Consider the following 13517-nt stretch of genomic DNA (forward strand, 5'->3'; position numbering starts at 1 on the left):
TTTGCTTAAGCCATTTTAAAAAATACATATCATGAAGAAGAATATGATGTGCTAGAATTCTAAGGCACTCAAGTGCTGTCATGTGTAAGGGAAAGGATAAGAGTTAAAGAGCACAGTCCATGTTTCTAGGTTATATGACAACTAGCCTTCAAAACCTGCCTGTTTGCAATTCCATACACACAAGGTGTACAGATCCCATACTGTCTATGCTTGAAGGAACAAAGATTTATTTAGTTTATTTCATGATCATAGGATTCTTTCTTTTTCACTTTCTTTATGGACATTCAGATATATTATATTGATGTTACAAGGAGCACGCGTTTAACAAAACTTCAAAAGGGGGACATTAGCTATTTTATGTACATTTCAGTGGTATCTAGAATTGGTGGACAATTTTTAAATGGAAAGGCTTTCTGTCAAAAAATGCTCATTTCACAAGACCTAAACATTTTGCAGGAGCATATCAATTCCATCAAAACTTCCACTGGGAAATTATCAAAATGTTTTGTTTTGACTTTTATGCTTATAATATTTTATTAACTGAAAAGTCAAAATGAAATGTTTTGATTTATCAACATTTCCATAAAGTTGAAACTATTTTTGGACTATTTTGTTTTGCAAAAAGTTCTGCAATTTCAACTTTTTGTTCTAAATAAATAACATTAAAATGACATTTCAAATTAAATAACATTTCAAAAACTTGGAATTTCCTGAGTATGGAAATTCCACTTTCAGACAGCTCTTCTGGTATCCATCCTCAGCCTGTGGAGTTGAGCTGACACAATCATTCCTGTGCTGATAAATCCTCATTTGGGTAAGCAGTGAGAATCACAAGGAAGTGAGATCATCCAAGGTAGTATTTTCGGGCAAAATATTTCAAGTTTTAAACAATAAGAGACAAACTCATTCCAAGAGTGAATTCATTTGCTTTAATGGAGATACAGCAAGAATGAATTTGGCTCTCTAAGTTTGTTTTTCAACACATTTAATGCCTCTAAATAAGAAACTGCCTTCCATGCTTTTTTGTTTAGTTGGTTGGTTTTGTTTAGTAAAATTGGCTGTGCCATGCCATCATGAATATATATGTGCGCATGTGCGTGTGCACCCCCCCTCCATATTTCACATGTTTAGCATTGTAAAGCCAGCCATGTCCATTAAATCCTTCTCCCCCCTCCCGCTCCCCACCTAGTTTTCACAGGGCCTGATCCAACACCCCTTGAATTCAGTAGGAGACTTACCATTGAGTGCAATGGGCGATTATCAGCTACATGTATGTATATGTAGCTGATTAATCACCCATTAAAGTCTATATACACACACACACACACAGACAAGGATGTCAAAGTGACTCATGATTTTGGGTGCCTTTAATATTAGTTCCCAACTTGAGACATGCTACAGGGGCCCAATTTCCACATTAGCATCTGTCTTCAAGCAGATCAGAACCTTTTAAGGTGTGTTGAGATGGGCAGTCAAAAATGTAGGCAGCCAAAAACTCTATTTCTGAAAATCTTGCCCACAGGGGCTCAACTGTTCTAAGAATGCGGATCTATATCATTTTAGGAACAAAGGATCTTTGTACTTTGGCAACTGATCATTTAATGTTAAAACAGCCAAATGTAAAGGCATACATTTAGAAACAAAGAATGCAGGCTCTACTTAGAGGTGTAATCTATCCTGGAAAGCAGAGACTGTGGAGAAGACTTGGGGGGGCCACAGGGAGCCATTAGCTGAACATGAGCTCTCAGTGTGGTACTCTGTGCTAATGTGATCCTTATTCGATGAATAAACAAGGGACTCTCGAGGAGGAGTAGGGAGGCTGTATTACTTCTGTATTGCGCACTGGTGCAAATGCTACTTGAATATTCTGTCTAGTTCTGTTGTCCACAATTCAAGAACGATGTCAAAAAGTTGTAGAGAGCTCAGAAAAGAGCCTTGAGAATGATTTAAAGGATTGGAAAACATGCCTTATCATGACTGAGCAACTTGAGTCTGTCAGTTTCACATAACGAAGAGGTTAAAGGGTGACCTCATCAGTCTGTAAGGGCCTACCTGAGGAACATTAGAGAGACATGGTAGGTGAGCTCATATCTTTTATTGGACCAACTTCTGTTGGTGAGAGAGACCAGCTTTCAAACTCTTCCTCAGGTCAAGCTCAAATGCTTGTCTCTCTCACCAACCAAAGCTGGTCCAGTAAAAGTTATTGCCTCATACACCTTGTCTCTCTAATATCCTGGGACTGACACAGCTGCTACAACAACACTACATTTATGAGGAACAGAAATCTGACAATAGAAGGCTGTTTAATTTAGTAGTCAAAATTACAGCAAGAGCCAATATCTTAGAAGTAGACCTAGTCAGACTGGAAATAAGGTGCATTTGCTTAACAGTGAGGGTAATTCTCCATTGGAACAACTGACTGAGGTCTGTACTGAATTCTCCAATGCTGGGACACTGGATTGGATGGTTTTTTTTCTGCAAGATATGCTGTAGTTCAAACAAGAATTAATTGAGTCAAGTCCTTTTGTCTGTGTTATCCAGCAGGTCAGACAAGATGATTGCAATGATCCCATCTCACTTGGTATTCTATGAATCATCATGGGTGAAAATCTGGCTCCCATGATTTCCAATGAAACAACTTTTTGGCCAGTTTACGTATACTCCAAATTCTCTGAAATAAGCAGACAGTTTAGCCCATTGCATGCCTCTGGAACAGATGTGTGCTACCCAAACTAATTGCCATAACATGGATAGCTGTTATTAGACTAAGTATTGCCCTTCTGGTGGCAGCAGACCATGATGTGAAGTCGCTTAGGCTTCCCCCTTGGCTGAATTCTTAAATTGTCCAGATTAGGTGAAAGGAGGCAAGAAAGTGGCTTCAATTTCTGAACAGTCTAAACAGCTGTTGAAAGAATGCACAGAAGAGTCACAGAATGGTGTGAACCAAGTTTTATGGACTAAAATAACTATTGATGAGGCACTTTCAAGTCTTCAGGGGAGTTTTAGCAACTGACCCAGTATGCCTAAAATCAAAGGTAGTGTTCTTATATGGACCACTGGAGCAGAATGGTTGATGGAAACACTTAAGAAAACTTAAATGTAGCAATCGCCACTAATCTCCATTAAAATTCTGCAATATTTCTTCTTTAATGAACGCAGTGGAATCATATTGAAATATGCAAGATATCCTGAATCCCTTACTTGATTCCTGACCCAGGCACAGTTCCCTTTAACTCTCATGACTGAGTAAGGACTGAATCATTGCAGGATTTTGCCCACAATTCTGTAAATAAATATAAATAATTATGAATATGTAACTTGTGAGTGTAATACAAATTTGAAAGTTAACTTGTACAGAAATTTAGAAGTTATCACAAGGTGTGACTCTTGAATTACCAGTCTTCCATTTCTTGTTTTGTTTGTGCTAACATGAGGCTTACAAGCAATTTTAATGTGATCACCTAAACTTCTGACTGAATCACAGGAATTACACTTGCTAAAATTCATTTGAAGAACTTCAGAAAGTGCTTGCATATATTAGACTGCTATAGCTTGGGCTCTGTTCTGCAATAGCTGCCATATCAGACAGGCTTTGTATTCTAATGGTTAGAATAGGGTGGGGGGATAAATTTGAGGAGTCTTGAATTCTGTTGTCAATTCTGCCACTGGCCAGCTGCATGAAATGGGTCTTAACCTCACCGTGCTTCATTTTACCATTCTATAAAGGGGGCATAGTACAAATGTAAGGCTCAGTTAATATCCTCTCAGCTGGATTCTTGCCTGGTGAAAAACACTGGGGAATGCTTTAAAATCTTTTACTGACACAGAGTTTTAACGATTCCTTGAGGGAAGACAAGCTGCCAGCAAGTTGGTCGAAACCTACTCTTCCTCCCCTGGAAAGTTTTTGTTTTTAACCAAAACCCAATTTTTGATGGGAAAATTTGATTTAAAGAAGAGACCTTTTCTAGTTACCAATTACCCTTAAAGATGCTGTGATGTAATCCTTATTCAAGAAACTGTCTCACATACCAGCCACCTAATCATTGTCAAGTATGATGTGACCACTGCCTAAGAACTTGACCAATATTGTCTTATGGTTTCCTTGTGCTTCCCCATCAGTCTCTTATGCATCCACCTTTGTCTCTCTTTTATTATCCTGGGATTGCGAGCTCTTTGTTCTTTTTGTTCTGCATTTGTATAGCACCTAGCACAATAGGGTCCTGGACTATGACTGGGGCTGCTAGGTGCTATGACAGTACAAATAATAATTATCAATTACTCACTAAAACAAATTTTAAGTGCACCTGCCAGACTTTTCTTCAAGTGACAAATTCACTGTAGGGGTTCCTCTGCCATCTGACTAGAGCTGCTGGTTATAGGAGGCATGGTTGGGGAAGGAAACTTTCAAGTTGCTAACCTATACTCCAGCACCTCTGGTTGCTATAGCTGAGCTTTGAGATAGTTGGTAGCAGAAAAGCTGCTCTAAACTGAACTGGGGGACTGCTCAGATTCAGAGTGTTCTTGGGATTGAGGGAACACAAAGAGCAGCCTTGGGTCCCTCTGCTCAGTTGTATTGAATGCTCCTCAACCTTAGCTGAGGATATGGACTGAAATTATTTTCAGGGTGTGCATGGGCTAGCTGCTAAGAGTGTGATCAGATCTTTGTCTGACACATTTAGTTGCTAGTGTGCTTGTGAGGGGTTTTGGGGAGTCCTGTCACCTGATATCACAACAGAGTCTCACCCCATATAACCTATATCATTTCCAGTATGAATACTCACAAGATTGATTTTGTTATCCATGCTTGTGTGCTTATCTTTCTCTGCAAGCAATTCAAGTGAATCATTCAGGTGTTCACAAAAAGTGAACAAGGCCAAAGCAAATTCATTTTTAATTTCTAGCTAACATTTGCGGAAATATTTTTGCACTATTTGCCCAGTGCTACTCAGCAAGAGCCAATATCCTCACTCTGTCAGCAGTGTGCCTAACTTTACTGGTCTGATCTTTCTTTGCATTACAATACCTCTTTGCTTTACATAACTGGGCTCTCTGTCAACAGATAATTGCTATGGTTATATGCCACTTCCAGGAGCTGTAAATGTCGGGTCTCCAGGAGCTGTAAATGCACTGAGTTAAACACTGTTTGTTTCTTCATTAATTGGACCTTCCTCACTTACTGAAATCATAACTACTGATTATTGCTCACATTACAAACTATCTATAATCAATTAATGTCATTTCTGGAGCAATTTTTCACTCCCTACCCACTTTTTTGAGTGAAAAGATATGTGGTGACTCTCAGTGAAGCAGAAGGATCTGGCCAAATGGGAATGCCTTTGCCTGCTTCCTATCTCCTCTCCACTATGTGAAGAGTTTTCAATGATAGGACAACCAGTTGGTAGGATCTTGTTTAGTGTAGTCATCCTAATGTAAGCAACTGATGTCCCTCTCTTTGGGTTTGGGGAGATCAGTTATCACATTTTATTTTGGGAGTCCCTGTTTCTCTCTACTTTTAATACTGTCTACAGGTCACTTTTCCAGTAGATAGCACAGAATTTACTTATTTTACCACCAATGACAAACACTCCACAGTCAGGTCACTATTATTTACCAGTTTGGTTATTTCATGCCAAATTAGTCAGATGCAGGTATAGCTACTTCGGTTAATTCCTTATTGGCAGAGCTGAAGACCCTGCATTAGAGGCGCAATGCTATTTTAGCAGACATTGGATTGTGCAAACTATTGTTTTTAAGTTGGTGGTTGTGGAGAAGGGAATGGAATGGATTAGAACCCTGGAGCTATCTTTACCAGGCTTAGCATTGGTGTTGTTCTGGCAGTGGTTGTCACCAATGAGGACGGAAAGTGTTCAGTATTCTTCAGTCCCTGTAATGCAATGGCAGTAGCAAAGCATTGAGTATGATCTGAAAATCTGTTTATTGCACTAACCAAATGCACCAGTGTGCTGGTACATGCATTGCTCATCAGTGGAATTGGCCCATTGCTGTTAAGGGGACAGGATAGGAACAGCTACCTGACATAAAATGTATCTTTGCTTTCAACTTTTGCCAAACACTCATCATCCAGGCAACAAATCAAGCCATTCACTTCTCATAGACTCATGGATTTTAAGGCCAGAGGGGACCATCTTGATCATACAGTCTGACCTCCTGCACATTGCAGGCCCCAGAAGCCTCACACACACACACTCTGGCTGAGTTACTTAAATCCTCAAATCATGATTTAAAAGCTTCAAGTTACAGGAAATCCACTATTTACACTCGTTTAAACCTGCAAGTGACCCATGCCCCATGCTGCAGAGGAAGGCGAAAAGCCCCAAGCTCTCTGCCAATCTGACCTGGGAGAAAATTCCTTCTGGACCCCACATATGGCAATCAGTTAGACCCTGAGCATGTGGGCAAGACCCAGCAGCTAGACATGTGGGAAAGAATTCTTTCTAGTAACTCAGAGCCCTTCCCATCTAGTGTCCCATTATCCGGCTAACAGCCAGACTCCTAAGCAATTCATCCTTCCACAGTGCCAATGTATGAGCCGTGATGATCATTTTAAAAAAGTCTTGAAACCACTTTTATCAGGGCAACCTCTAGCTACAGCAAAGAGGGATATTTACTTATGCAGTACTGGGTAGTAGGCCTTCATTCTGGGCCCCATTGCTATCACTGCTGTAATGAGTGAAAATCTGTAAGGCTGTGTACTGAACTCCAGGTATCCACAATTAGCAATCAGACAAAAGGATAGAGGTTCAAAAAGCACATTTAGAATAATTGGCTGATTTCCCTATCTTTGCATTTGCAATGATATAATATTGGGGGTCAAATGATGGATTTATCATTAAAAAACCAAAATGACTTTGTAAAACGGTGGTCTTTATAAACAGTGGACCTCTGAGAATGTTTAAGCATTGTACGCTCTGTAATAGCCCCATTCACTGAGCATTAGGGTAGTATTCTTTCCTTTCATTCACTCCTGAAGGTACAGCTATATAACACACGCATTTACGTTCTAGTTGTCACAGAGCAAAGTACTGGAACATTGATGCGTTTACTATCTACAATGCATCTACAGTTGTGCACTATCAAATGCTACTTTATTTTACAGACAATATTAATAGTAACATAAGCACCCCTAAAAACAAAATTTCTAATTTATTTGCTAGAAATATTAGTAAATTGCTGGAATACAGAGAGAATTTAAACCCTAATTTAAAATGTTGAAGGCATTTTGCCTTACAAATGCTGAAATGCTATGGGATAAATATTCATGATTTTTTGAGCATCTCTTGGTTTGAGAAGAAAATACTTAGTATCATATAACATTGGAAGACGTAATGAATTGAGAACTGGGGATTATTTTTGTGATAAAAACATTTTTCAGGAAAAAAATTATAAGCTTTTTTGGAGAATGTTTAGCTCTTTGATTGATCTTAACCCATTTTTGCTGCTAAAGGAAGCTTTGTTTCCTGCCCCCAAACAATTCAGCTCTCTACTTTTTACTAAATATATCTCATAGCAGTTTACTTCTAGCAAGGCTGCTGCTGTTTCTTCAAGCTTCCCTTTTGCAAATAGCAGATAGAACTTTATTTTCACAGTAAACTAACCTCAAGGAAACCAGCTATGAAGTCAACAGAGCTAAGGCATAAAAGCTTAGGCTGCTGGAATTTTTATTAGGCTTCATGTGTCACTGGTTCCAGTGCTACTGAAGATATACTGCTTGAAAGCTCCATGACAGCCCTAGAAAAGGTCTGGCATTAAACAATGTGTATGTTTGTCCAAAGCAGTAGGAGTACACTTTTATCTCACATTTCTGTTGCAATATTTTTTTAGCACTATCAAGTAACTGAAGACAAGAAGTCAGATACATACCAAGTTGTGAGGTGAAATGTAATAGTGTTTTATTAATAAGTATTGCAAACTGAAGCTAGTTACCAAGAGAAAAGTGGAAAGATGTAAGAACTGGCAGGCACATACAGTATGTACTACCTAAAGAAAGACATATTTAGCATGTGCTGCCTTTTCTCCTGTTTGAATGATAAAGTTAATGAATGCAAGTTAATGTAATTGCTGAATACAGGCTTACTCCAATCATCAGAATGCTGGATCATACAATATTCTCTTCTGTCCCTTGAATCCAAAATTTATATAGAAACAGATGGTCAGTTTGTCTGTTACATTCCTACCCCTTTGCACTACTCTGTGTAACATGGGGAAGCTCTTAGCTGGCACCGACTTGGCATATCTGGTTCCTGTGCCCCCTGGTTCTGACATAGGGGCTGGAGCATGCTGGAATGTGCTGTTTTCTGGTTATTCCCCATTGGCATATGCACCTTTGGGATCAGTGAACAGCCTCCAAGATGCTCCAACTTATGCTGGTACAGACCTGTCCTGAGAAGTGAGGAGCCATAAGAGAGAACCAGCTGGTGCAGCAGAGAATTTGGGTCTGGATTTTGTTTCTACCAGACTTCTGGATAACCAGTTCTGGATCTCTTCTGAGATACTCTGATTATCTGAATATCTGTCGCATCACATAATAGAGAAAGAGAATCAAAATGTGATTTCTTACACATTCTGTTTTCACCTTTGTGATGCCACCTAGAAGTACCCAGGGTAGGGAGGCACCTCATTACCATCTGCCCTTAGTATGATGAAGCCTTGTCTGTGCCTGCTGTGTGTCAGCTCCCCAACCCCACCAGCCTATGTCAGCACAAGCACTCCCCTCTAGGCCTTGCAGGCCCTGCTGTCTCTCTACATGATGGGGCGTCCAGGATTTCCAGGTTTATGTATCTTGGGTAGCAGATACAATACCCCTGGTCGGGGTTCCAGGGGTGTGTCTGTGCAGATTTGTTCTTGTGCTTTTTCAGGGAGTTTCTTGAGCAAATGGTGTAGTTCCTTTTGGTAACCCTCAGTGGGATCAGAGGGTAATGGCTTGTAGAAAGTGGTGTTGGAGAGCTGCCTAGAAGCCTCTCATTCATATTCCGACCTATTCATGATGACGACAGCACCTCCTTTGTCAGCTGTTTTGGTTATGATGTCAGAGTGGTTTCTGAGGCTGTGGATGGCATAGTGTTATGCACGGCTGAGGTTATGGGGCAAGCAATGCTGTTTTTCCACAATTTCAGCCCGTGCACGTCAGTGGAAGCACTCTATGTAGAAGTCCAGTCTGTTGTTTCGACCTTCCATAAACCTAGAAATCCTGGACGCCCCATAATCTCAGACATTGGCACCCTGACAGCAGGATTGTCTGGCTATGTAGACGCCCTACACTACCAGCGCTACCAGCACTCCCAGCTATCTTCAAGACATCACTGACTTCCTGAGGAAACTACAATCTGTTGGTGATCTTCCTGAAAACACCATCCTAGCCCCTAAGGATGTAGAAGCCCTCTACACCAACATTCCACAAAAAGATGGACTACAAGCCATCAAGAACACTATCCCCTATAATGTCACAGGAAACCTGGTGGCTGAACTTTGTGACCTTGTCCTCACCCATAACTATTTCACATTTGGGGACAATGTATACCTTCAAATCAGTGGCACTGTTATGGGTACCCACATGGCCACACAGTATGCCAACATTTTTATGGCTGACTTAGAACAACGCTTCCTCAGCTCTTGTCCTCTAATGCCCCTACTCTACTTGTGCTACATTGATGACATCTTCATCATCTGGACCCATGGAAAAGAAGCCCTTGAGGAATTCCACCATGATTTCAACAATTTCCATCCCACCATCAATCTCAGCCTGGACCAGTCCACACAAGAGATCCACTTCCTGGACACTACAGTGCTAATAAGCGATGGTCACATAAACACCACCCTATACCGGAAACCTACTGACCGCTATGCCTACCTACATGCCTCCAGCTTTCATCCAGACCACACCACATGATCCATTGTCTACAGCCAAGCTCTGCGATACAACCGCATTTGCTCCAACCCCTCAGATAGAGACAAACACCTACAAGATCTCTATCAAGCATTCTTACAACTACAATACCCACCTGTGGAAATGAAGAAACAGATTGACAGAGCCAGAAGAGTACCCAGAAGTTACCTACTATAGGACAGGCCCAACAAAGAAAATAACGGAACGCCACTAGCTGTCACCTTCAGCCCCCAACTAAAACCTCTCCAATGCATCATGAAGAATCTACAACCTATCCTGAAGGATGACCCATCACTCTCATAGATCCTGGGAGACAGGCCAGTCTTTGCTTACAGACAGCCCCCCAACCTGAAGCAAATATTCACCAACAACCACACACCTCACAACAGAACCACTAACCCAGGAATCTATCCTTGCAACAAAGCCCGTTGCTAACTCTGTCCACATATCTATTCTGGGGACACCATCATAGGGCCTAATCACATCAGCCACACTATCAGAGGCTCGTTCACCTGCACATCTACCAATGTGATATATGCCATCATGTGCCAGCAATGCCCCTCTGCCGTGTACATTGGCCAAACTGAACAGTCTCTACGTAAAAGAATAAATGGACACAAATCAGACGTCAAGAATTATAACATTCAAAAACCAGTCGGAGAACACTTCAATCTCTTTGGTCACTCGATTACAGACCTAATAGTGGCAATTCTTCAACAAAAAAAACTTCAAAAACAGACTCAATTCCAATTCAGCAGTCTCTCATTGAATTTAGAAACTGGATACAATTATCTTAGGCTTGAATCAAGACTGGGAGTGGATGGGTCATTACACAAAGTAAAACTATTTCTGTTTATTTCCTCCCCACCCCCGCTGTTCCTCAGACATTCTTGTCAACTGCTGGAAATGGCCCACCTTGATTATCACTACAAAAGCCCCCCCCCCCCCCACTCTCCTGCTGGTCATCGCTCACCTTACCTGATCAATCTCATTACAGTGTGTATGGTAACATCCATTGTTTCATGATCTCTGTGTATATAGATCTCCTCACTGTATTTTCCACTAAATGCATCTGATCAAGTGAGCTGTAGCTCATGAAAGCTTATGCTCAAATAAATTTGTTAGTCTCTAAGGTGCCACAAGTCCTCCCTTTTCTTTTTGCAGATACAGCCTAACATGGCTACTCTGAATTCTTTCATGAGGTAGACATGCTGTCATCTTGCCTCCTAGGTGAAGGATTCCATGTGTCTTTGCTCCAAAGATAAACCAGTCTCATCATTTTGCTTATTCAGAAACAGGACACCCCTGTTCTTTGTTTCATCTTGTAGACTTTGCAATCTTTCATTTCACAGCTGCATAGTATGCAAATAGGCATACAGCATGAGGCATACAATACCCAAATGGCCAGACAGAGATAAATGTCTATTACCTCCTTCCTGAAAGAAACATTCCTGAGGTATATCAACTCGTGGTGACTTGCTTTAATTTAATTTAATTTGGTTTCAAGACCCTAAGACCTATAATTATAATAGATACATAACTCCTTAAATAGTATCCATACATGATGTGACAGGGTCGGGCCGGATGGCTACAGTAGAGTAATAGAAGGCAGATATATTAGCCCCAGGTTAAGTAGGTCCCTTTTCCCTAGGTAAGGTTACAGGGAAGATTCCAGAGCCATCAGGAACCTTCTGGAGACAATTAAGACAGACAGGCTGATTAGAACACCTGCAGCCAATCAAGAAGCTGCTATAATCAATTAAGGCAAACTAATCAGGGCTCCTGGGTTTAAAAAGGAGCTCACTTCAGTTTGTGGTGTGCGTATGAGGAGCTGGGAGCAAGAGGCACTAGGAGCTGAGAGTGAGAACGCGGACTGTTGGAGGACTAAGGAGTACAAGCATTATCAGACACCAGGAGGAAGGTCCTATGGTGAGAATAAAGAAGGTGTTGGGAGGAGGCCATGGGGAAGTAGCCCAGGGAATTGTAGCTGTCACGCAGCTGTTCCAGAGGGAACTCTAGACAGCTGCAGTCCACAGGGCCCTGGGCTGGAACCCAGAGTAGAGGGCGGGCCCAGGTTCCCCCCAAACCTCCCAACTCCTGGTCAGACACAGGAGGAGTCGACCTGGACTGTGGGTTCAGAAAAACGGCCAAGCTGAGGGCTGTCGTGAAGCTCTAAGGTGAGCAGATCCACCAATAAGTGCAAGACCAACCAAGGTAGAGGAGGAACTTTTGTCACAATGCATTTTGCACTATAAATGACCAATGGACTGCTTACATGCCACCCTTTGTTGAACTATTATACATATATCCGACCCAGGCGATTCCTGTAAAACCCTATATACCCAGCTACCCCAACCCTTGCCCTTTTCAGAGTCTCATGTGTCTTCAATACCCAGACCACCCAGAACCCCAACAAGGAGGAGCTTCTCCTTCCTAGACTGAAGAGATTTGTGTTTCTTCTTTGTCCTTTTGAGATCTTTCAGAACACCCTATAGTCCTTTCACTACCAGAACTAAAGCCCAGGACTGGTTTCCCTACAGTGAAGCTCCAGTCCCCTGTCATGGATGACTCAGTCTATGCTATATGCTCTATCACCTTACTGGTCTTGGGCTTCCCTTAGAGACTCCAGACCCTCACCTCTTTCACTTTCTAGGGAGAAGTCTCCTTCCCCAGAACAGGATTTATTTTCTCAGCATCCTGCTACCATTCCTCAACCTGCTGTGCTGGATTTCAGGGAGGAGGGAGAATTGTTGGAGGGAACACTACACATTTCCCTCCCGCCCATTGTTCTTCTTCACTGGTGAACCAGTTACTCTGAAGTAGACCTCTCCCCTTCTCCCTGCCAAGAGGACTTTTAAGCTTTCCAGGACCTCATAAGAAGGATGGGTACTTCTTTAGAGGTGCAGACAGAGATTGTGCAGGAGAATCCTCATATCGTCCTGGATATTTTACAGATTACTGCTCCAGGAAGGGTTGCCCTTCCTATGAATGAAGCCAGCTAAAACTCTTTGGGGGACCCCAGTCTCTATTCCTCCTACAGCTAAGTGAGTGGACAGATGATACTAAATCCCTCCACAACATTTTGGCTATTTCTTTACCCATCCAATTCCTGATTCCTTGGTGGACACAGCCACTAATAAGCAGACCCATCAAAGCCTAAACTAATACCACTCCCAATGATGATGAATTTATGAGATTGGATTTACATGGCCTTAAAGTTTATTCCACTGCCACACCTCAAATGAGATTATCAAGGTGTTTTGTCAAAATACAATTTTAATAATGTCCCTGCCATTTCTAAGTTTGCTGATAAGTTTCCAGATGAATATAGGCACTAGTTTCTAGCTTTGGTTTCCAAGGGTCATCTTGCAGCTCATATATTTACATCCCTTCAGGCAGCCACTGATATCATTTGCATTCTGTGACCACCGCAGTCTCCAGGAGACGCTTTTCTCACTGCGGCGTTCTGGCATTCCAAAAGAATTGCGGAATACAACAGAAGATTTACCCTTTGAGGGTGCAAATTATTTCTGCTAAAACAGATGATGCGATGTGCACACCAAAAGACTTTTTTGTGCATCACTTTGTTTGTAAGACATTTACACTCCTGCTA

This window comes from Lepidochelys olivacea (assembly GCF_965140295.1).
Source record: "Lepidochelys olivacea isolate rLepOli2 genome assembly, chromosome: 2".
Lineage (NCBI taxonomy): Eukaryota > Metazoa > Chordata > Testudines > Cheloniidae > Lepidochelys > Lepidochelys olivacea.